The following is a 22975-nucleotide window of genomic DNA, read 5'->3' as shown; positions in this document are numbered from 1 at the left end:
ATAATTTTTGATCTAAATCACCCTTTCTCATATCTTTTCGTGGTCTGTCTATAATTTGATTACGAGAGGGCAGTCAGAGCTGACCGCAATAAACTTTTAGAACAGAACCCCAAATTTGAGAAACATTCTAGATCCAAAATAGCCAAGAATGAGGGAAAATCTGGTGTTCGCTTCTGCACAACATATAGTCGTGATGCTTACCATATTCAAGGCAGCATCAAAAAACATTGGAGTATTTTACTCCAGGATCCGATTCTAGGAAAGATCCTGGAAAGTGCACCATCTTTTGTCTATAGGAGAGGCAAAAATGTAGCAGCACACATATCCAAAAGTCTGTATACCACCAAAGCACAGAGTGATGAGAGTGCCTGGCTGAAATACAAAGGTTCCTATAGGTGTGGACGCACTAGATGTAAAACATGTACACTCATGCAAGTATCCAAAACGTTTCACAGCACTGTAACTGGCGCAGAGTTTAAAATCAAACAATATTTTAAAAGGAGTTATATATATGGCAACCTGCAGCTGTGGATCCCAATATGTAGGGAAGACTATCAGGACAGCTAGCATTCGGGTGTCAGAACATATGTCTGCTGTGGAACGTTTGGATACTAAGTCAGCTATAGCGAAGCATCTAATTGATAAGCATCAGGGCGCATCATGTGTAACTTTTCAAATTATAGACAGACCACGAAAAGATATGAGAAAGGGTGATTTAGATCAAAAATTATGTCGCCTCGAGGCTTACCAGTTGAAAACCACTGAAAATTATGGAGGGCTAAACAGAGAGTGGGAACTTGCTTGTTTCTGCAATTAGTGCATTCCCTAGCGTGTCTATATTTGTACAGTACATAGTATATATTTATCTATTGTTATTTTGAGATTATTTTGAGATTATAATATGTAATATCCATAACACGCTATTTGTCTAAAATCACCCATTTAAGAACATGTCAGACAGCTCCAAATTGCTACATCGAGATGCTTTAAACGTAAGATACTACATAACCATTATCAAACATTGTATATTATATCTCCTCTCTTATTTTTATAGTAGCAAATTTGTAACACTCAATTTGTCCAGCATTTGTTAAGATGGGTGTATGTGACTTATTATATATATTTTTGTTGGTTTTGGTATTTTTTGGGGTTAACTTATTGATGTATAAACCTTCTGGGGTTAATGTTTTTATGGGCGTTTCCATGGGTGTGTCTGCTTGTTGAGGTGCTATATTAACCAACATGGGGGTTAGCATACTTTATGCTTCTGAGGAAGTGGCGAGACGCCACGAAACGCGTCAAGCGTAGGGGAACATGTCATTGTCATTCATGTTTTTAACAATTTCAAATAAATGAAGATTTTAAAGATTCAGTGACCGACATGCTCCGCAATCTTTTCGTTTGTTTCTACATGATATTGGCCTGGACCGGGGGCTCTTTGCGTGTAAGCACACAGGCTTGCTGAATCTTCACGTGCAGGTGAGAGAAGGGGGAGTGCTCCCATTTATTCTTTTACTATAAAGTTGAAATCCGGCTGGAAGAGCACCACCATACTACACCATTGATCACGTGTATATATTCAAGTGACTTTTTACGTATAAAAATTTTTTTTGAATCAATCGATTTAAGCAATGAATGTGACTGGGAATGCACGTTTGCCATTGGATGCACAACGTAAGAAACAAGCCGAACAAGTATTTGCCGACTCCCCAGATTTTAGAGGGGAACCTGGAACATGTATAATGAATGACATTGATTTGAAATTTATTTATCGTGATTTAGAAAGAGAGATGCGTAAGGAAATAAGGCTCTGGTGGGATGTTTGCTCCCTGGAGAATTACTTGAACGAATACCCAGAGGCCTCCGAATACGCAAATTCCCGTCATTTGATGCGATTTCTCCAGATTTTGAAAAGGCATGGAATATGGTGTTAACGGACTGCTCAATGAGTCTCATGCGATTGATTTTGGAGAGAGACAAGAGTGAGTTAATTGCCACACAGAAGGAGATTACATACCTGAATAAAGTTGTGTCTGATTCAGCAGACATAGCCACGGATCTCCCAGATTGGGCTTACATCAAGGAACAGCTTAACAAATACGAATCCAACATCAAAAATCTCAAAAAAGAGAAGTTCCAAAGAGATAAAAGAGACTACGATAATCATGCGGTGTATGTGTGGAGGTTTGAGAAATGAGGCAAACGCCAATACAGACACGCCAGCGGTGAACAAACCAGCATGGGAGGTTATGGCGCTAATTCCACACGCTCAATTTTAAAGCCGGATAGGTCCGTGCAGTTTGCTGACTGCCAGGACGGAACATCGCGTCCTAGATCAATGTCCCCTGTTTCCTCACTTTCTTTTTTAGCTTCGGAACCGGAGGCGTCGGAGAGCGAGCCGGAGGACTACAGGGATTGGGGACACCAAGGAGAGAGATACAAGAACAAAGGCTACATGCAACGGGAACCGATCAACACCCGCAGCTCCACAAATCTACAAGGAGGGGGGGGCGCAGGAGCAATGCCAGGTTTCCATACAGGTGTAGGAGGCAAACGCAACAAGAAACATCGATGGTGAAAAATGTTTTGGGAAACCATTTTTCATCGAATGCATTGGGGTCGGATTCCGTCCATGGACAGATTACTCCAGATTTACAAGTTTCGGGTAATATCTCTAATCATGCTAAGGATAATGTCATTAATTTGTCCTCATATGTTTTGTCGGCAAAGGAACGTTCTTTACTCTCACGGGGGTTGAACTATGTACCAGATGCAGCGAGTGACACTTTCTCTATGTTAATAGACCTTAACAAATTTGTTAGAATGTTGACCTTAAAAAGACATTTCGCTGTTAATATTCAGGAATGTGAAGAGTCATATGTTGAGTCTATTACTGAAGTAACAAATTTAAATAGTGTGGTTAATGATGTACATTGTATAGATGGTGGTACTAGCAGTACAGAGTCACAGACAGCAATTTCTACTAGTTTAAATTCTAATTTTAATTTTATCGACGAATGTACTCTAGTTAATTTGGAAGACTTACTGAGGGAAAATGCTGCCTGTGACTCTGAAGAACCCCCCATTACACACACCGATCTTAGGAAACGTTCCAATTTTTACCCAGTACAGTCAAAAAATAATATCATAGATCTTTTTCAAAGATTGGTACGTCAAGATATAGAAGCTGTGGGTTTAAAACAACAACAGACGAAATCCTCTAAATGTAACAACCTAGATAGAGGCGAGTATAAGGCTCTAAAAACTTTGGCCGATAACAAAAGCATTGTAATAAAAAATGCAGATAAGGGTGGGTCTGTTGTTGTTTTGGATGCCTCAGTTTATGAATCAGAAATTATGCGCCAATTATCAGATAAAGAAACTTATAGACTTTTGGATGCGGACCCTACCATAATTTTTCAAAATAAAATGTTCACCCTTTTGTCATCTGCATTAAATATGGGCATCATAACCAAGAGAGAATTTGAGTACATACAGTGTGTAAATCCAGTTATACGGATTTTTCACGTACTTCCCAAAGTCCATAAATCTTTAGTCAATGTGAAAGGGCGCCCTATAGTGGCTAGTATCGGTTCTTTAACCGAGAACTTTTCTAAATATGTGGACAATCTATTGTTACCCCTGGTTCTTGCACTCCCCACCTATTTGAGGGATACTACTATGTGTATCAACAAAATTTCTGGCTTAAGGTGGAAAGACACATATAGGTGGTTTTCCATGGATGTAACGTCATTATACTCCTCCATAGACCACGATTTGGGCCTAAATTCAATCAAATTTTGGTTGGCAACTACAAATCTGTTTCTCCAGATACAGAATGAGTTCATCATGGAAGGGATAGATTTCCTGTTGCATACAAACTATTTTCTATTTGATGGGCAGTTTTACTTGCAACTACGTGGAGCCGCCATGGGGGCATCTTTCTCACCCACCTATGCCAATTTGGTCATGGGTTGGTGGGAGAGAACCTTCATCTTCAGTGATCAGAACCCCTTTAAACACCAGATCATATGTTTTTACAGATATATCGATGACTGCATAGGAGTATGGGAAGGGGACGAAGCTTCCTTGTCATCCTTCATCAATTACTGTAATAGCGCGGTCAAGTGTTTACAATTCACCCATGAGACGCATGTCTCTGATATCCCGTTCCTAGACATCATTTTTCAGGCACAAGGGGATAGGATCACCTCTACCCTCTTTCGCAAGCCCATAACCCGCAACACATTGCTACATGCACAGAGTTTTCATCCGGGTTCCTGTGTTAGGGGTATCCCCGTGGGACAATTTCTGCGGCTCCGCCGCATATGTTCCACTTGGGATACCTTTAACGAACAAGCAATGATGTTGTGGGATCGCTTTGTTGAAAGGGGCTACAAGGTGGAAGATAACAACAGCCTACGAGAGGGCAGTCAGAGCTGACCGCAATAAACTTTTAGAACAGAACCCCAAATTTGAGAAACATTCTAGATCCAAAATAGCCAAGAATGAGGGAAAATCTGGTGTTCGCTTCTGCACAACATATAGTCGTGATGCGTACCATATTCAAGGCAGCATCAAAAAACATTGGAGTATTTTACTCCAGGATCCGATTCTAGGAAAGATCCTGGAAAGTGCACCATCTTTTGTCTATAGGAGAGGCAAAAATGTAGCAGCACACATATCCAAAAGTCTGTATACCACCAAAGCACAGAGTGATGAGAGTGCCTGGCTGAAATACAAAGGTTCCTATAGGTGTGGACGCACTAGATGTAAAACATGTACACTCATGCAAGTATCCAAAACGTTTCACAGCACTGTAACTGGCGCAGAGTTTAAAATCAAACAATATTTTAAAAGGAGTTATATATATGGCAACCTGCAGCTGTGGATCCCAATATGTAGGGAAGACTATCAGGACAGCTAGCATTCGGGTGTCAGAACATATGTCTGCTGTGGAACGTTTGGATACTAAGTCAGCTATAGCGAAGCATCTAATTGATAAGCATCAGGGCGCATCATGTGTAACTTTTCAAATTATAGACAGACCACGAAAAGATATGAGAAAGGGTGATTTAGATCAAAAATTATGTCGCCTCGAGGCTTACTGGATATACCAGTTGAAAACCACTGAAAATTATGGAGGGCTAAACAGAGAGTGGGAACTTGCTTGTTTCTGCAATTAGTGCATTCCCTAGCGTGTCTATATTTGTACAGTACATAGTATATATTTATCTATTGTTATTTTGAGATTATTTTGAGATTATAATATGTAATATCCATAACACGCTATTTGTCTAAAATCACCCCTTTAAGAACATGTCAGACAGCTCCAAATTGCTACATCGAGATGCTTTAAACGTAAGATACTACATAACCATTATCAAACATTGTATATTATATCTCCTCTCTTATTTTTATAGTAGCAAATTTGTAACACTCAATTTGTCCAGCATTTGTTAAGATGGGTGTATGTGACTTATTATATATATTTTTGTCGGTTTTGGTATTTTTTGGGGTTAACTTATTGATGTATAAACCTTCTGGGGTTAATGTTTTTATGGGCGTTTCCATGGGTGTGTCTGCTTGTTGAGGTGCTATATTAACCAACATGGGGGTTAGCATACCTTATGCTTCTGAGGAAGTGGCGAGACGCCATGAAACGCGTCAAGCGTAGGGGAACATGTCATTGTCATTCATGTTTTTAACAATTTCAAATAAATGAAGATTTTAAAGATTCAGTGACCGACATGCTCCGCAATCTTTTCGTTTGTTTCAGCAATAAATAGCATGGAAATGAACAAATTAACAGTTTAAGATGCAGAACTGGATAAAAGTAACTTTAAACTGCTGTCAGATAAATTAATAAAATGAATAATAATTTAAAATTAATAATAAAATAAATAATTATCTGCACAGTAGCATATAATGCGTTGATTATGTTAATGATGTTGATGACATCCATATAATTTTCTTATCCATGTACCTTAAAAAGGGATCTCTAAAGTTTGCTAAATGTACTGTTTGCTAAAAAAAAAAGACAATTTTATGAACATTTCCTGCATGTTTAGGATATAAACACATTTCTTGCTGTCCCTCTAATAGACAGTTTGTATAGCTTTCATTTTTGCATATTCTGCAAAAATAAATAAATGAAGGTGAAATAAAAGAATTTTATCACTTAATATAAATGACTTATCTGTTGGCTATACATAGAATGTTTATCATCTTTTCATGAAACTGCTGATTTGTGCCTTTCTTTGCTAAGAGATACAATTTCTTAAGGATCTGATCTAATCTAATCTTGGTTTTGTTGATAGAAATTGTTTTCATAGAGACAGACTAACAATTAGGAAGCAGAGCAGGCAAATTTGTTTTCTTTATTTGGAAAAGTTCTGTAAGATGTACTAAGTGAACTTAAAATGTAACAATGGGGTGTGGGAGCACATGCATGTCATGATTCCTGAGCTCTGCAGCGAAAGGCCAAAGGCACCCCTCATAAATAGCCACAAACTGCTCGCATCTGAATGGGGAATGCTCCACAGTGGTGTGAACACATGGAAAAGAAAAGGAAAAAGGATCCAAAAAGCAACCAGCACAATGTCCCTGTTCCTGTGTCAATATGGCAGTGACAAACTGGAGTGCTCTTCAGAGACAAGCTCTCCCTTCAGGCCACACACCACAGATCATCATCCTATATCCTCTACTTACCCAGCAGATGACCCAAAAGCCTCACTACCAGTAACTGCAGACATCCTTGCACAACAACTGTCAGCCCCAACACATAACTCTATTTCCTCAGCCATTGCAAGGGCTGTTAAATATGCAGTCCAGGAATTCAAGACACATTTGAACTCATTGGGCCAGAGGGTTGATAAAATAGAGACTATTTTTAGTATGCTGCCACTTTTTAGAAAACAAGGAAAAGGTACTAATTGGATACATCTACCATCTGTAGACTTTCAAGGGGGCAATGCTGCAAATTTATAATGACATCTTTCCCATTACGCTGGCTTAAAAGAGAGAGCTGAAGCCTATAACACAACTACATAACACCTCCTAGGCTTCCCCTTTAAATGAATTGTCTCCTTCAAGTTCAACAACACATCCTTTCAGATTCCCACAAGGACAACAAGTGTCTCAGCACCCTGGGACTACTGCCAATACAGATGACCAAGGAGAGAACTAAAACACAGTCACTGAGACTGTCTCCAGAATAGCAAACGATGATCCCTCACCAGTTCCAGCGATCTCCTATATCCTCGCATCAATCCAACTCACCTACATGAAAGGGCTTTTAATCAATTTGCAACAGCTCTGCTTTTTCCACATTCTATCCCCATGTGGCATTAACTACCAAGTCTGTCTTCAGTCTGATTTGGACTGTCCTGACGACAATGTTTCTTCTAAGCTCACGTGTGTGCACAGAAATATGACAAAGCACACAACTAATTGGATGAAAACTAAGAATTTTGTTTTAAAAACACAAAATTTTGCATACACTCTCATCTGAGCACACCTTTTTGGAAAACTACGCACACACATTTAAAATGTGTGCACAAAATTTTTACATAAAGCATGATTTTTTTAGTTTTAGAGATAAAAACCCCCAAGAATGTTAGTAAATTGTCTCCCAAGTATCCAGGGGAACAACTCACTTGCACTTGACAGTGACTACACACTTAAAGGCCTTTCCTTTACACATAATCCTGCTGTCTGGCTTCTTACCAATTTTTATACAATCACTACCTCCTACTTCAACCCATAGATTCTGGACATTGTTTTGGGTTGTTATGTCCTAACCCCTGGCTTTTTTTTGCTAGGAATATAACTGGAACAAAATGATTATTTGTGGGGTACCTATGTTATGTTTGGTTATCACCAGGGGGCAAAACTCCTTCACTCTGACCACATCTGTACTAACGAATAAGCCTTATAGTTTTGCCACCTATAACCCTGAAATACAATGATTCACTTGGTTTCTCTGAACGCTAAGGATTTGTACAGCCCTAGAAAGAGAACCTTGATCTTAAAGTAAATAAAATTTAAAGCCACCAGCTAACCCAGTTCCTCGAAGGTTGCAGCCTATGTACCTTATCAGAGAATGAATTTAAGTGAGGAACTTATTGAGGAAGTTACTATCGAGGAGTCTCCCCCTCCACAAAGCTCCAGAACCTGATGGGTTTTTCTAATGCATACTACATTTTTCAAGACTTTTTTTCACCAGTCTTAGCATACATATTCAATAACTTCTTACAAGGTATGAAACCAATCCCAGACTCTATTCTGTCATCCTTTATAACTGCATTACCCAAGAAAGGGAAGGATCCCACTCTATGTGGAAATAACAGGCCTATAGCATGTCTCAATAGTGCCTTGCCAGATTAATTTAGCCAGATGGGCTTATTGGAAGGGAGAGTCTCAAGAAAGTCTTTGACAGGCTAGACTGGGCTACACAACTGAGCTTTTCCAGCAGTTTGGGTTCAAAGGCCCTTTTTTACAAGCCATTAATTTACTGTATTTAATGCCCTCAGATTATCTGAAGATGAATGGGGATATGGGGAACCCTATCCACATTAGGAATGGCAGTAGACAGAGCAACCCACTTTCCTTCTTGCTTTACACACTCAGCATTGAGGTCACTGAAAAACCCCTGTGTGTGAATTAATATCTTTCAAAAATTGAGAACTTAAATTCATTCTGTGTCATCATTAGTGAAATTCATTAATCATTGTAATTGATTGTTATAATTATATAATACAATTAATTGAGTTAAAGTGGCAGTGCTAATTTCATTCATATTATATAACTGAGACAAGTATCAATTGCAACGTTAATCACGTGCCATTAGAAAATCAATAAATTAATGAATAAGATGACCACTAATATTTTACACTATTTAAATGACAGACTAAAGTGCTAGTGCTTTTCTGAATGCAGCTTCAGGCTGTTGGTAAATCAGAAATTCAAAATACACCAATAGGTTATTAAAGTTAAACTGCTAGTGCTCTTCCAAATGTGGTTATCTTATTTATTAATTTATTGATTTTCTGATGGCACGTGATTAACATCACAATTGATACTTGTCCTAGTTATATAATTTGTATTTTAATACTAGAATATCAACCAAGCCCTTTTAAAGGTACCAGGGCAATGATCTCATTGGTGGGTTCCTGCAGACACCCCAAGAAATGTAACAGAACTACCTGCAAGCAGATGCACTTGAATAGATGTAGGCAATAAAGAAATGAGGGGTGCTAGGCACTTTGCAAAGTGCAGAAAATGGGCAAAATTCTGCCTTTTTTGCACTTTGTCACTGTTTTCAGAATTTGCTGAAACACAGCACCTCTGAAGAGAATATAGCGATGAGTATGAAATACAGGCCGCATACGCTTTCCTTACTGTTTGCCTTATGGATAGCACTGGCCTGCACTTCAGTCAGACGCAGGAATCACAATACATCATTCCCCAGATGCAAGTGCTTGTTAGATGAGCAATAAGGGACACTTGGACTCCTTAAAGGGAATAATATGGGATTGGGTGCGCTGATTACTGCTAAAAAAGGTAGTTCCCAGGGGCCTAGATAGTAGTACATCCAAAACAGATGGCTTATATAACTTATGTGGAACTACTCACATATTCATTGTTTAAATACGAGTATATCATCATTGAGTCATTGAATGTAGCCTGAGTCATTGAATGTATTCTGTTTGTTCCTGATCTGCCGACCTAAACCTTGAAAACCTTGAATGCCTTGTTCCTGAAAACCTTGTTACCTTGTTTCCTGAACCAGCCTTCGTGCAGAGACGCCGCCATCGTCTGATCCAGCAGCAGCTCCGAATAGGCAGCACTACATCTCATATGCCGGCAAAGGAGCGCATCTCTGCACTATACTGCATCTTTGAGACTGTGGACAAGCGGACTTCAGCACTGCATTGGATCCATTGGATCCTTTTGTCAACCCAAAAAAATCTTTTTGCCTAATATAAGAAAACATACATTTAAGAAACTTAATTCATTACAAATGTTCTATGTTTTTTAAGTTATTTGTATTTGTAATGCTATTGAAAGCAGTGTTTGTCCCTTTCTATTCTCTGCCCTGACAGCTCAGTCTGTTGATACAATGTAAGATAAGGCAGATGATTAACAGACCTGTCTTTGCTGGGGAACTAATACTTTTGCAACATTGTTTTTTTTAAAAAAAGTGACAACCAGGAGTTAAGCAAATGCTGCTTTCAATAGCTTTTGTTTTTCCAAATAACTTTTAAAGCACTGGTCATTTGTTATAAATGTATATTGGAAAGTTGCTTGGAATTTTGTTTTCTTTTATTTGAATTTTTTCAAATTGCACCAGAACTTTCACCCCTGGAATTCCCCTTGACAAAGGCTAAGTGCTAAAACGTTGGGGCATTCTCATCCTTGGCAAGTGTATCCATTTCATGTGGTGTTTTCCTTTTTGCTTTGCAAAAATGTTTTCGATGTATGTTTTAATATTTGAAATATAAAATGTTTTTTCTCATACCTCCAGTTGTTTGTAAAAAATTTTTATTTAGAGTGTGCATGCTCAATACATTTTCTATTTGAGTTTTTGGGTACTTACTGTGGGTGTACCCTTTGGGATAATTGCACCTCACTTACATTCTATTTAAGAGGAATGGTAATATAATATACTCCTTTGAAGATTCCACATCGGAACTGCCACCTCGGACAGATGCTTAAAATGTGGTGCTGACAAAGCAGATTTAATTCATTGTTTATGGTCTTGTCCACAAATCAAAATATTCTGGGAGGAAATCGCCAGCTATTGGGAAACTATATCCGGAAAAAAGATGCCCATCACAGCCGCATGGGCCATATTCAGCAAATTCCCGTCAGACATACAATCCCCCAAACCAGGAAAAATCCTAGCTGAACGCTTAGCCGCAGCAGCCAGAAAGGCCATACTCCACAACTGGCTATCTCAATCCCCCCCACCCATATCTCTAGTTTTACAAAAGCTGCAACACATTTTCCATATGGATTGGATTGAAACCCTCACAGACAAAGAAAAACACACGGAAAAATTTATTAACACATGGTCAACATACATAGACACACTACCACCAACCACCAGACAACTAACAATACAGACTTTTCAACACACTACCTGGTACGAAACTGAACTGCTATGCGGATCTGCATCTGTCCAGGAGGCTGAACAACTGTTCATCACCTCAGTAAGTCAAAGCTTAACAGAACCCCCCAGGAGTCACCGTCTCAATAGAATATTATCGAGTCAACCATCAAACCTGCAAAGTACCGATTTATAATTTAGTAATGCCACCTACATGAAAGTAGAATACGGCTGTATGATATGATTGAATAAGGGAACCAAAGATACAATTGTTGGTCATTTTGGTAATACTTAATATCTTTACCTAACCATGACATGTGAAGTCACAACTCTACTACCTCACTTGACATTTATTTTGTTATACTTGTTTTTGTTTTTTTTTTTTTGTTTTTTTTTTTTTTGTTGTTATTTACATTATTTTACCTGCAATATGCCATTTAACATGTAACGCATATAAATAAATAAAAACATTATTGAAAAAAAAAAATATACTCCTTTGTAGTCATGTTTGGAGTGCCCTCCATTAATCTGTATTTTTGTTTGAATCTATCTAAGTTTGAAATAGCATGGTTGGTGATTATTTCCTCTATTGTTTTAAGTTGGTTACCGGTGAATGTCGCTGCCTCTGCCATCCTTTATAATTATCCAAGTCCAACCTGGGGATGAACATACAGTAGGGTTGCCAAAAACTGGACTGTGGAGGGCGGGAGCATTTATCCATTTGCCAGGTTTAACGAGTAAGTCCCAGATGTTTAACGTGTATTTCAGTTTACTGACTGATTGAACTCTAAATATCCTATTTGTGGCTCGTAGCCACAGGCTGGCCCAAAGGAAGGTCACGAAGGATTCTTGCTCGATCTTAATCCATAATTTTCTTGTTGTATTTTCTGAGCTGCAGAGCTGTGCAGTGTGTTTGCAATCACCAACTTTCTCTGTTGTTCCCAGTTTGGATGTGGCTAAACTGTGACCATATGTTCTGTATTGACCCAGCAGCACGGGTCTGCGTCCATAAGAAAACAGCATTCTACAGCAGCGTTGCTGTACTACAACTTCTTATTATGAAGCCGGAAAGAATGAGGTTAAAGTATAATGGGAGTTATATTCCAGAAACAATAGCAATCTATTTTTAAAGTAACAGTATTAGACTTACGGATAATTAAATGATAATATGCCAGCCACCCAACTGATACAAGACAATCCACCAATGAGAAGCCTTCCTGCTTTGTTTCCCCCTCACTCTTTGTTTTTGGTTTCATAAAAAGCTGTGCAATACATTTTCTTCTTTATCATCTAAAAATGTTTGAAGTGAGAACACATTTATATATACATATTTATCTTTGGCTGTTATTTCAATATCTCACAATGCCCACTAGGTGTCATCATATAACTTCTGACCTAAAGAAAATGTCATCACCAGCCTAACTTGATGCAGGTATTAAAGCAAAGCTATTCCTAATATTTGAAACAATGGAAACTTCTTGCAATTTGCACCACAGGTTACAATCTAACCTTTGCTCTGTGTTCCCCTGCGCTTAATTTTCCTGCTTCCACCGCAGGGGAGTGCAAGCTGAAACACAGCATAGTCTTTTTTCCAGGCCTGTCTGACACAGGCGCATTCCAACCACTGAACACAGGTGGAATGTAACATGATGGGGCAAATTCATCAAGGGTCGAATATCAAAGGTTAATTAACCCTCGATATTCGACTGGGGAATGAAAATCCTTCGACTTCGAATATCGAAGTTGAAGGATTTTGCGCAAATACTTCGATCGAACGATTAAATCCTTCAAACGATTTTAATCCAACAATCGAAGGATTATCCTTCGACCAAAAAAAGTTTGCCAAGCCTATGGGGACCTTCCACATAGGCTAACATTGAGTTTGGTAGCTTTTAGGTGGCGAACTAGGGGGTCGAAGTTTTTTCTTAAAGAGACAGTACTTCGACTATCGAATGTTCAAATAATCGAAAGATTTTTAGTTCGAATTGTTCGATTCGAAGTCGAAGTCGTAGTCGAAGGTCGAAGTAGCCCATTTGATGGTCGAAGTAGCCAAAAAAACACTTCGAAATTCGAAGTTTTTTTTCTTCTATTCCTTCACTCGAACTTAATGAATGGGCCCCCGATGTGTTATGATTATGTGAATGAAAATCTGACAGCACTTATAGTCTTATTTGACTGCATTTGTTTACAGGTCAGCACTAGGGCATTCAACTGATGCTTCATATAGTACATTAGGCCTTCACAGATCTTACACAGCTGTAAGCGGTTGGCTTTGAGAAAGACCATGATGTCAAACTCCCACTAAAAAATCATGTTCAGTTTATCTTATCTATGGCATGATGGCTATTTTGAACTGTAGTGACCAGTGTTTGGTTTGTGACCCTTATTGCTAGCCATAGACATCTCAACATCATACTGGTGTTGAGATGTCCCTGGATCAAGCTACCTTCCATAGCCCTGTATTCCCTTGTTTGCTAAAAAGCTATCCAACCTCTTCTTAAATGTGGAGAGAATTCCACAACTTCACAGCTCTCACTGTAAAAAATCCCTTACGAATATTTAGACAGAATCATCTTTTTTGTAAAGGTTTTATTAGAACCTCCTATTTTCTAATCTGAATGAGTGCCCTCTTGTTAGCTTGAATGACCTACTGGTAAATAAAGCACCAGAGAGGTTATTATACAATCCAGTTATATATTTATACATAGTTAATATATCACCCCTTAAGCGCCTTTTCTCCAGCGCAAACAACCCCAACTTGGCCAGTCTTTCCTCATAGCTAAGATTTTCCATACCTTTTACCAGCTTAGTTGCCCTTCTCTGTACCCTAAAGTATTCATCGATCGGGAGTCCACATATGATTACTGCCTTAATTAAGCCAAAGAGACTCGCCCCAGTTCACAGGCAATCATATGCAAAAAATTCCTATATCAGTGAAATAATAACCCCCTCCTCCTGTGAATCAATGCCCCTTTTAATACAGCTCAAGACCTTATTTGCCCTCAATGCTGCTGACTGGCACTGCTTGTTACAGGGGTGGCTTGCCCTGGGGGTGTGTGGCAGAAGAGGAGGAGAAAGTAGAGGAGGAACTCACTGTGTGGGGTTTGCCCTTTACCTCATGAGGAGGCACCTCTAGCCTGAGGGGAGTGCCCCTGCTTGCACTCTCCCCAGCATTTAGAGTGTCCAAGGGTGCAATATATGATATCTACCTCCCCTGCCCATACCTGCTGGTCCATCTGTCCATGGTACAGTGCAACCTGCTGCCGATAACACGATCCAACGACAGAGACACATTGTCTACCACATACTGGTGGAGGGCAGGGACAGCCTTCCTGGCAAAATAATGGTGACTTGGGATACACCAGTTAGGGGTAGCACAAGCCATCGGTTGGAGGATGCGGGCTGCGTCAACCAGTTGATGATAGCGCAGCAGCTGCATTACCAGAAGATTTGTCAGGCAGGCCTTGAGCCTCTGCACTTGGGAGTGGCTAGGGAAAAGGTGCCTTGCGGCCAAGGAACTTGAGGTGGTAAACCATGGTGGAACAGGGGTCACACAGGAGTTGGAAGTGAGAAGGCAGAGGGTTACAGAAGTGTCAGAGCGGCATAGCGGTCGCTTCTATCCTGGGGGGGGGGTGTGAAGAGACTCTGGCAAGGTGCACACTAAAGAATGGACAGTGTTCCATATACAAAGTGGTTCTTATGCAAAACACAATTACAGATGCAGTTAACACCCTGGACTGCTTGTACAGAAGGACTTGCACACAAAAGCTGAGATGATTACCTCTCCTCCCACAATGATTTTATAAGGAAGTGTAAAAAGAATCCATTCCCCATTTGCTTTGTTTAATAAAAAACGTAACAAATATATTTATTTATATATATTTTAATTAAAATGATGTTGAACATATTTTCCACTTTCTGATTTGAGGAGGTAGATGTTGATACAGGTCCCTTTAATCCCTGGGCAGTCTCCATATGTCTCATTTGAATGTAGTTTTGCCGATGGATCCACTCCTTTCTTCCTCTCCTTCCCTCTTCCCTGACCTGTCCATACTTATAACGGCTGCAGTAATACCACATTGCACATAATGCCAGGGTAAGAATATAAGAACTTGTGAAAAAGAGAGAAAACAGCTCCCACACAATTCTGTAACTATTAACACTGCTGGTTTGGCTTTAATAACATTGCAGGCCTGATTGGTTATCTATAATTACTTCTACCCTGCTGGCTTCACAGAGCACACACCCACACTCTGGAAGGAGCACAATATTATTCAGCAATAAACAGGGGATAAGGCTTTCCTGGGTTACAAGGAAGGGGGCAGGCCGGGCTGGCAATCTGTGAGTTCTGGCAAATGCCAGAGGCAGGGGCGCGCCGCCAATGAGGCGAGCTGAGACGCTCGCCTCAGGCGGCAACGCCGAAGCGGTTTCCAGGGGCGGCAAAAAGCCGCTCCTGCACCTTTAAGAGCCGAATTTCCGGTTTTTAAACCGGAAATTCGGCTTTACTAATGCGTGAGAGCGCAATTGCGCTCTCCGCATTAGTGTTCCTGCCTCCCCTCCCGACAAGTAAGTCAGCGAGGGGGGGCGGCATTGCAGGAGCCGCCTCAGGCGGCGCTTAGGTCTGAATCGGCGCTGGCCAGAGGGGCTGCTATTTGTTGACAGTCATTATTTATTGTGCTGGTGGTGGGCTGCTTGTGTACTTGGAATGCCTGGACCAATTGTGAATCCCAGTCCTGACCTGGAAGGGGGTACTGCAGTCTGAAATAGTTAGAAATGAGATAGGGGGTGCAAAAAGGGGCACTTGGTCATAATGAGCCCCCCACAAAATAGAAGTTGTAGGTAAGAAGAGTGATAGGGGGTATAGCTTGCACTAGTAACACTTTGTCATAGTCGTGCAGCCTGTAGTGCTTTCGGTTTTGTTGAAGTACACCTGAGAGGCTCAAGGCAGTTTTATAAGTGATGCTTCCACGAGGCTCCCCCACTGGATATGTGTCTGGGCAATAGTGTTGAATGAGATTTCTTCCCTGATGTTGTATGGATGATCAGTATAATAATGCGTCTTAGAATGCTATATAATACACAAAAGCCATGAATATCCTGTAAATTATATCCTTATAAACGGTGAGTTCTGATGTCATCAGTTATAAACGGTGAGTTCTGATGTCATTTCTGTCACATGACTCATTGAAATTTGTGTATTATAATAAATAAAGTACCCCCAGTTGTAAAATATGAGGATATTAGAAGTTACCTCGGAGTTCCATGACCTGTATAAAAACACTCGGCCTTCGGCCTCGTGTTTTTATATGGTCATGAAACTCCTTGGTAACTTATAATATCCCTATATTTTACAAAAGGGGGTACTTTATTCACTATATATTCAACAATACCTTTCTACTCCTCATCAGGGCCCAGGCCCGGATTTGGGGAGAGGCCAACTAGGCCCGAGCCTAGGGCAGCAAGATGTTTAGGAGCGGCAAGCAGGCACCCCTAACATCTTCTATATAACTTGTGTTGTAGTAGTAAAACCCAAAACAGAGCACCCGCCCCCAGTATTGACCCGCCGCAGCTCAGCTTTTGTGAATGTCTAATAATAATAGCACTGATTAATCAAAGGCATTGGCACCGCCGTTCACCCCAACCAGGGCTCCTGCTGTGCTGTACAATGTCTTCATTCTGTACCTTGCCCACATTATAGAGACTAGAGAGCGGTGCAGTAGATCTCTTCTTCCGGGCTGCACGTGGTGATGTCAGGGCCGGAACTAGGGGTAGGTAGAAGAGGCATGTGCCTTGGGCACAAAGGTAGAGAGGAAGAGGGCACTAGGCATGTACCTCTTCCACATACTTACCCCTAGTCCAGGCACTCTTCCCCACATTCAAAATAGAATTTGCGCTCTGTGGCACCCCCATGTGATGTCACTGCATAACTGAGCTGCATGTGAAAGGGGCAATGTGGCTGGCAGGGTTGCCTAGGGCTCCTGGTTGGCTTGGTCTGCCTCTGCTCCTCAAGGCGTTTTTTGTCTGTCTTCATGCAGACGGAAAAGAGCATGGGAAGTTTGTGTGAAAAGTGTTGTTGGGACAAAGGGAGTGGCCTAGTATGATTATGTAGGGACCTATAGGATATCCTATCCCTATAGAGTTAAAGGACAAGAAAAGGCAAAAAACTAAAATCCCATTTTTACTTTCTTTAATGAAAAAGAAACCTATCTCCAATATACTTTAATTAAAAAATGTGTACCGTTTTTATAAGAAACCTGACTGTATGCAGTGACATTCTCCCTTCATTTACTGCTGTGGATAGGAATTGTCAGACAGTCCCTAACTGCTGTGCTGGTAAACGATCATATTTTCAAATTGCAGGGGGAGCCCCCCACCTTACTTCCTAGAACTCGATCAGAATTGTTGGATTCCCTGTAGAGATTTGTATCCAGAGACTCAGTACAGTCTTTATATTCTGATTATTAATCAGTCTTGCTGTATTGGCTTCTATGGCAGATATTATTTGACTTGTGCTGTTCTGATCATTTATTACGAACCCTAAGCTTAACCTCCCAACTGAAGCCCAGACCACACTGAGCATGTGCGAGTCTTGATATTGCAGAAAAGTCTAACAAAGTTACAAGATGACAGCTCCCTGCGCCAACTTTGAAAGCATAAATCATTTGTGTTATTAGGCTGCTGGTGCAGTACGTTCATGTTTATGTTTAGTATACAAAATACAGCATTTCTAACATTATTCTATTTTAGACTTTAGTGGCCCTTTAATCCCCTACCTTCTTTATGTAGTTCTCTTATCCTTTGTTATTGGGCACAAGCTCTTGCAACAGTTTAAGTGTAACCACCTCATCTATTGGACAAAGAGTGTAATGACACTCCCCTGCCACACTGCTACATAGTATTGTGCAGGGAGTGGCTTCTTCCTCTTTGGTTCCTGGTTCCTGGTGCTGCTGCTAGGTGACTCCCATTGAGCCTGGGATCACCATAGGCCCCAGTAAGCCATTTACCTAGGGTTGCCACCTGCCGGTTTTGACCCGGACAGCCCGGTATTTTGAGGGGCTACCCGGGTCTATACTTCCTGCCTGGTTTTCCAAATAAGGAAAACCGGGCTGGATTACCTTGATTGACACGGCGATCGGCCAATCGCTGATCGCTGAGTCATAGCCCCACCCACTGATGTCACGGGTCCGCCCACTGACGTCATAGCCCCACCAACTGATGGCACAGGCCCGTCCACTGATGGCATGGGCCCGCCCACTGACATCATAGCCCCGCCCACTGATGTCACAGGCCCGTCCCATCGCCCGGTCTCAGCCAGACCTAAAGGTGGCAACCCTACATTTACCCCAAAGGGATCTGACACCTTTGGTGCTTAAGCTGGGGACCAGGATTTGTAGAAGGAAGTAGCTTTCCCACAAGGCCTGTTTGCCTTTAGAGCAGGGAACTCAGTTGATAGGTATCTAGGTTAACAAAGGACTGCTTGTACCCTACCTGATCAATCCCGATCCCCTCACTGGCAACATTGGTTAAATGGGAATTGATGTACACCTGTCTGCTGATACCTCAAGGAGTCACATCTGTCTGACTGTGATCTTTACTTTGATTCCATCTGCTGTATCCTACAAGTATTTGTGAGTAAACCTGAGGTCATTTGCTTTTGTGCATAATAAACCTACTGTATTCCCTTGTTTTATTATCCAAGAACCTCCTGGCGTCCAATTCATCTACTTTTGCACTAATTAGCCTGTAGATTGTAGTTTTACATCTTAAAGGGGAAGCTTCCATTTGGCGAAGGCTCTGCCCTGGGTGTAGATTCACATGTAACCCATGCTCACTCCACTAGCTGGACACCCTTAACTCCTCATTGGCAGGATAGCCCAAGAAAGCGTTACAATATCATTAATGATGTCCTGGCACATGTGAATATCTTAAAATCGCCCCTTTCTTTGTTGCAAACAGTTAACTGCGCATGCACACACCAGACAGCAGGGACATTGTAAAATACTGTGGGACTAGCCTGTGTAGGGGGAGAACTCTAAAACTTTTAACTATTGGGGAACCCATGGCAGACCCTGGGGTCTACTTTCCACTACCCTATACCTAATCAACAAGGAGACTATTATATTTGGTGAGAACCTAGGGGACTACTCCATAACCAATTAACAAGAAAGACTGTTATGTTAGGCAGTGTCACGTACGCCGCCCGGAGCAGTTCCAGGAGCTCCGGGCGGCGCGTCTATTCCTTCCGGCGTCGCTCCCAAAATGGCGGCACCCATGGCCGCCATGTGGGTAGCGGCACCGGCGCAAACACGCCAGCGCATCGACGCAGGCGTCAGCATGTCGGTGATGTCACTATGGCGCGAAATTCAAACATAAAAACGCTGCCAAGACGCCAGAATGGCGCCCAAGTATAGGAATCATTTCCTGTGTGTATCCTGGGTTCCCTGACATTTTGCTATTGCTGTAATCTTGTTCCTGATTATTATCCTGACCCTTTGCCTGGACTTTGGACTTTGCTGTTATCTGCCTGCCCGTGAAACTCTTGCCTGGATTCTGACTACTCCTTTGTTTAACCCTTTGGACACCCCCTCCCTGACATTATACTTGGGCCATGGATCCTACTGTGATGTCTCGTTTGGTGGTGTGGGCAACATCTCTTTGGGAGAAGAATTCTCCACTGACTTTTGATGCCAAGGTTTTTCTTCAAGCATTTCGTACTGTGTTTGATGCCTCGGGTCGGGTTACTAATGCCCCTTCTCGTCTTCTGCAACTCTGGCAGGGAAACCACAGTGTCAGTGACTATGCTATCGACTTTAGAACTTTGATGGCTGAGACTTCCTGGAATGACGATGCCTATAAGGCCGTATTCTATCAAGGTCTGTCTATTCGCATTAAAGATGATCTTGTCTCCAGGGAGTTCCCTGACCTGTTGGAAGATCTGATTGCACTATCCATTAAGGTGGACACTCATCTCAGAGAGCATCAAGTAGAGAAGGAGCGTTGTAAAAGATTTCAACCCGTGTTGGCACCTCGCTTCCAAAGACCTCTCTTGCATTCTCCAGCTTTCAAGCTTCTGCTTCTCCTCCGGAGGAACCGATGCAAGTTGGAAGGGCTCGTCTCTCTGAACAAGAAAGGCTCCGTAGACGGATGGCTGGCCTATGTCTGTATTGTGGCGGACAGTCTCATTTTGCGAACTCCTGTCCGGTGAAGCCCACGAGTTCTGTTCCCCGAGGTATATCTAGGGTAACTGATGTAGGGGGCACTACTCCGAAGTCTCAAGAGAACACTCATAGGTTTTTCCTTCCTTTACAGATTCGTCTAGCCACTAAAACCATTGTCGGCTCAGCTTTCATTGACTCTGGAGCTGCTGGGAACTTCATGGACGCTCTTTTTGCCAAATACATGGAAGTTCCCTTATTCCCATTGACTACTCCTCTTCGTGTCACTGCTATTGACTAAAGACCCCTGGAGGCTGAATTTATCTCTATGACGACTGGGGAATTGCCTGTGCAGGTTGGGACGCTGCATAAAGAAAGACTATCGTTCCTAATTATTTCCTGCCCATCCATTCCAGTTGTTTTGGGTCTTCCTTGGCTGCGCCTGCATAATCCCACCATTGATTGGTCCGCAGGACAGATTTCCCGTTGGAGCCCATTTTGCCAGCAGCACTGTCTCCCTGCTGAACCCCTCCAGAGGGTGAATATCTCTACGTCTGATCTGAAGACTCTACCCTCCTTTTACAAGGAATTCTCTGATGTATTCTGTAAGAAGTCTGCTGAATTCCTTCCTCCACATCGACCATACGATTGTCCTATCGATCTCCTGCCAGGAACCATGCCCCCTAGGGGTCGCACCTATCCTGTTTCTTCAGCTGAGACTTCCGCTATGAAAGATTATATTCAGGAAAATCTCCAGCGAGGGTTTATCCGCCCCTCTACTTCTCCTGCTGGGGCAGGTTTCTTCTTCGTGGAAAAGAAGGATGGAGGCCTACGTCCTTGCATTGACTACCGGGGCCTTAATAAGATCACAGTTAAAAACCGGTACCCCTTGCCTCTGATTGCTGAACTCTTTGACCAATTGAAAGGGGCTAAGATTTTCACTAAATTAGATCTCCGTGGGGCGTACAACCTCATCCGCATCCGTGAAGGGGACGAATGGAAGACGGCATTCAACACTCAAGATGGGCACTATGAATATCTCGTGATGCCCTTTGGCCTCTGTAATGCCCCCGCTGTCTTTCAAGAGCTCGTGAATGACATCTTCCGGGATCTTTTGGGAAAGTCTGTGGTCGTGTATCTGGATGACATCCTGATCTTCTCGAAAGACTTTGTATCTCATCGCTCCCAGGTGAAGGAAGTACTCTCTCGTTTGAGGAAGAACTCTCCCTTCGCCAAGTTGGAGAAATGTGTCTTTGAGGTGTCTAAGATTCCGTTCTTAGGTTATATCATCTCCCCAGAAGGTTTCGAGATGGATCCCGTTAAGGTGTCAGCAATCCAAGAGTGGCCACTTCCCTTGAGCACCAAGGCTATTCAAAGGTTCATCGGATTTGCCAACTACTACCGGCAATTTATCAGGGGGTTCTCATCCCGTATTGCACCTATCCTTACTCTTATCCGAAAAGGGGGTACTCCCAGTTCTTGGCCTCCAGTTGCTGTAGAAGCTTTTCAGTCTCTAAAGGACGCATTTTCTTCTACTCCAGTCCTCCGTCATCCGGATCCTAAGCTTCCCTTTTGCATTGAGGTGGATGCATCTGAAGTAGGTGCTGGGGCTATCCTATCCCAGAGACATTCTGCCGATGGGAAGTTGCACCCTTGTGCCTTTTTCTCCAGAAAGTTTTCTCCTGCAGAACAGAATTACGATGTAGGAAATCGAGAACTTCTGACAGTCAAGCTTGCTCTTGAAGAGTGGCATCACCTCCTAGAGGGTTCTTCAATTCCGGTCACGATTTATACTGATCATAAGAACTTGGAGTTCATACACTCTCTCAAGAGACTGAATCCTCGTCAGGCCAGGTGGGCCCTGTTCTTCTCCCGTTTTAACTTTGTTCTGACCTATCGTCCTGGCTCCAAGAATCGGAAGGCCGACGCGTTTTCCAGAAGTTTCACTCCGGGTGATCGTCTTGCAGAAAGTCTTGAACCAATTATTCCCCCCGCCAAGATTATTGCATCTCTGTTTCCCCAATTTGCCGAACAAATCTTGGCTGGACAGTCTTCTGCTCCTCCGAATACCCCCATTGGGATGGCTTTTGTTCCCTCCGAGTTACGTCTCTCTATTCTTCAACAAACCCACTGCTCCAAGCAAGCAGGACACCCTGGTCCTGAAAAAACTCTTGAACTCCTGAGGCGTTTAGTTTGGAGGCCGACTATCCGTAAAGATGTCAAAGACTTTGTTGCTGCCTGTACCGTTTGTGCCACATCCAAACCTAGTCATTCTCGCCCCAGTGGGTTATTACAACCATTGCCTATCCCCTCTCGTCCATGGACTCATTTAGCAATGGACTTCATTGTTGAACTTCCCCCCTCTAGTGGAAACACTGTGATCTGGGTTGTGATTGATCGCTTTAGCAAGATGGCCCATTTCATTCCCCTGCGGAACCTACCCTCTGCTGTGGAGTTGTCTCAGCTCTTCATCCAGTATATTTTCCGTCTGCATGGGTTTCCTGTGGAAGTGGTCTCTGACAGAGGTTCCCAGTTTACAGCAAAATTTTGGCGTTCCCTGTGCAAAGTTCTGGGTATTACTCTCCAGTTTTCCTCCGCTTATGATCCCCAGACTAATGGGGCAGCTGAATGTGTGAACCAAGCTCTGGAACAGTTCTTGAGGAACCATGTGTCCCTTTGTCAAGATGATTGGTCTGATCTCCTCCCG

The sequence above is a fragment of the Xenopus laevis genome, chromosome 3L, assembly GCF_017654675.1.
Source record: "Xenopus laevis strain J_2021 chromosome 3L, Xenopus_laevis_v10.1, whole genome shotgun sequence".
NCBI lineage: Eukaryota > Metazoa > Chordata > Amphibia > Anura > Pipidae > Xenopus > Xenopus laevis.
Note: the sequence above shows the minus strand (reverse complement) of the source record.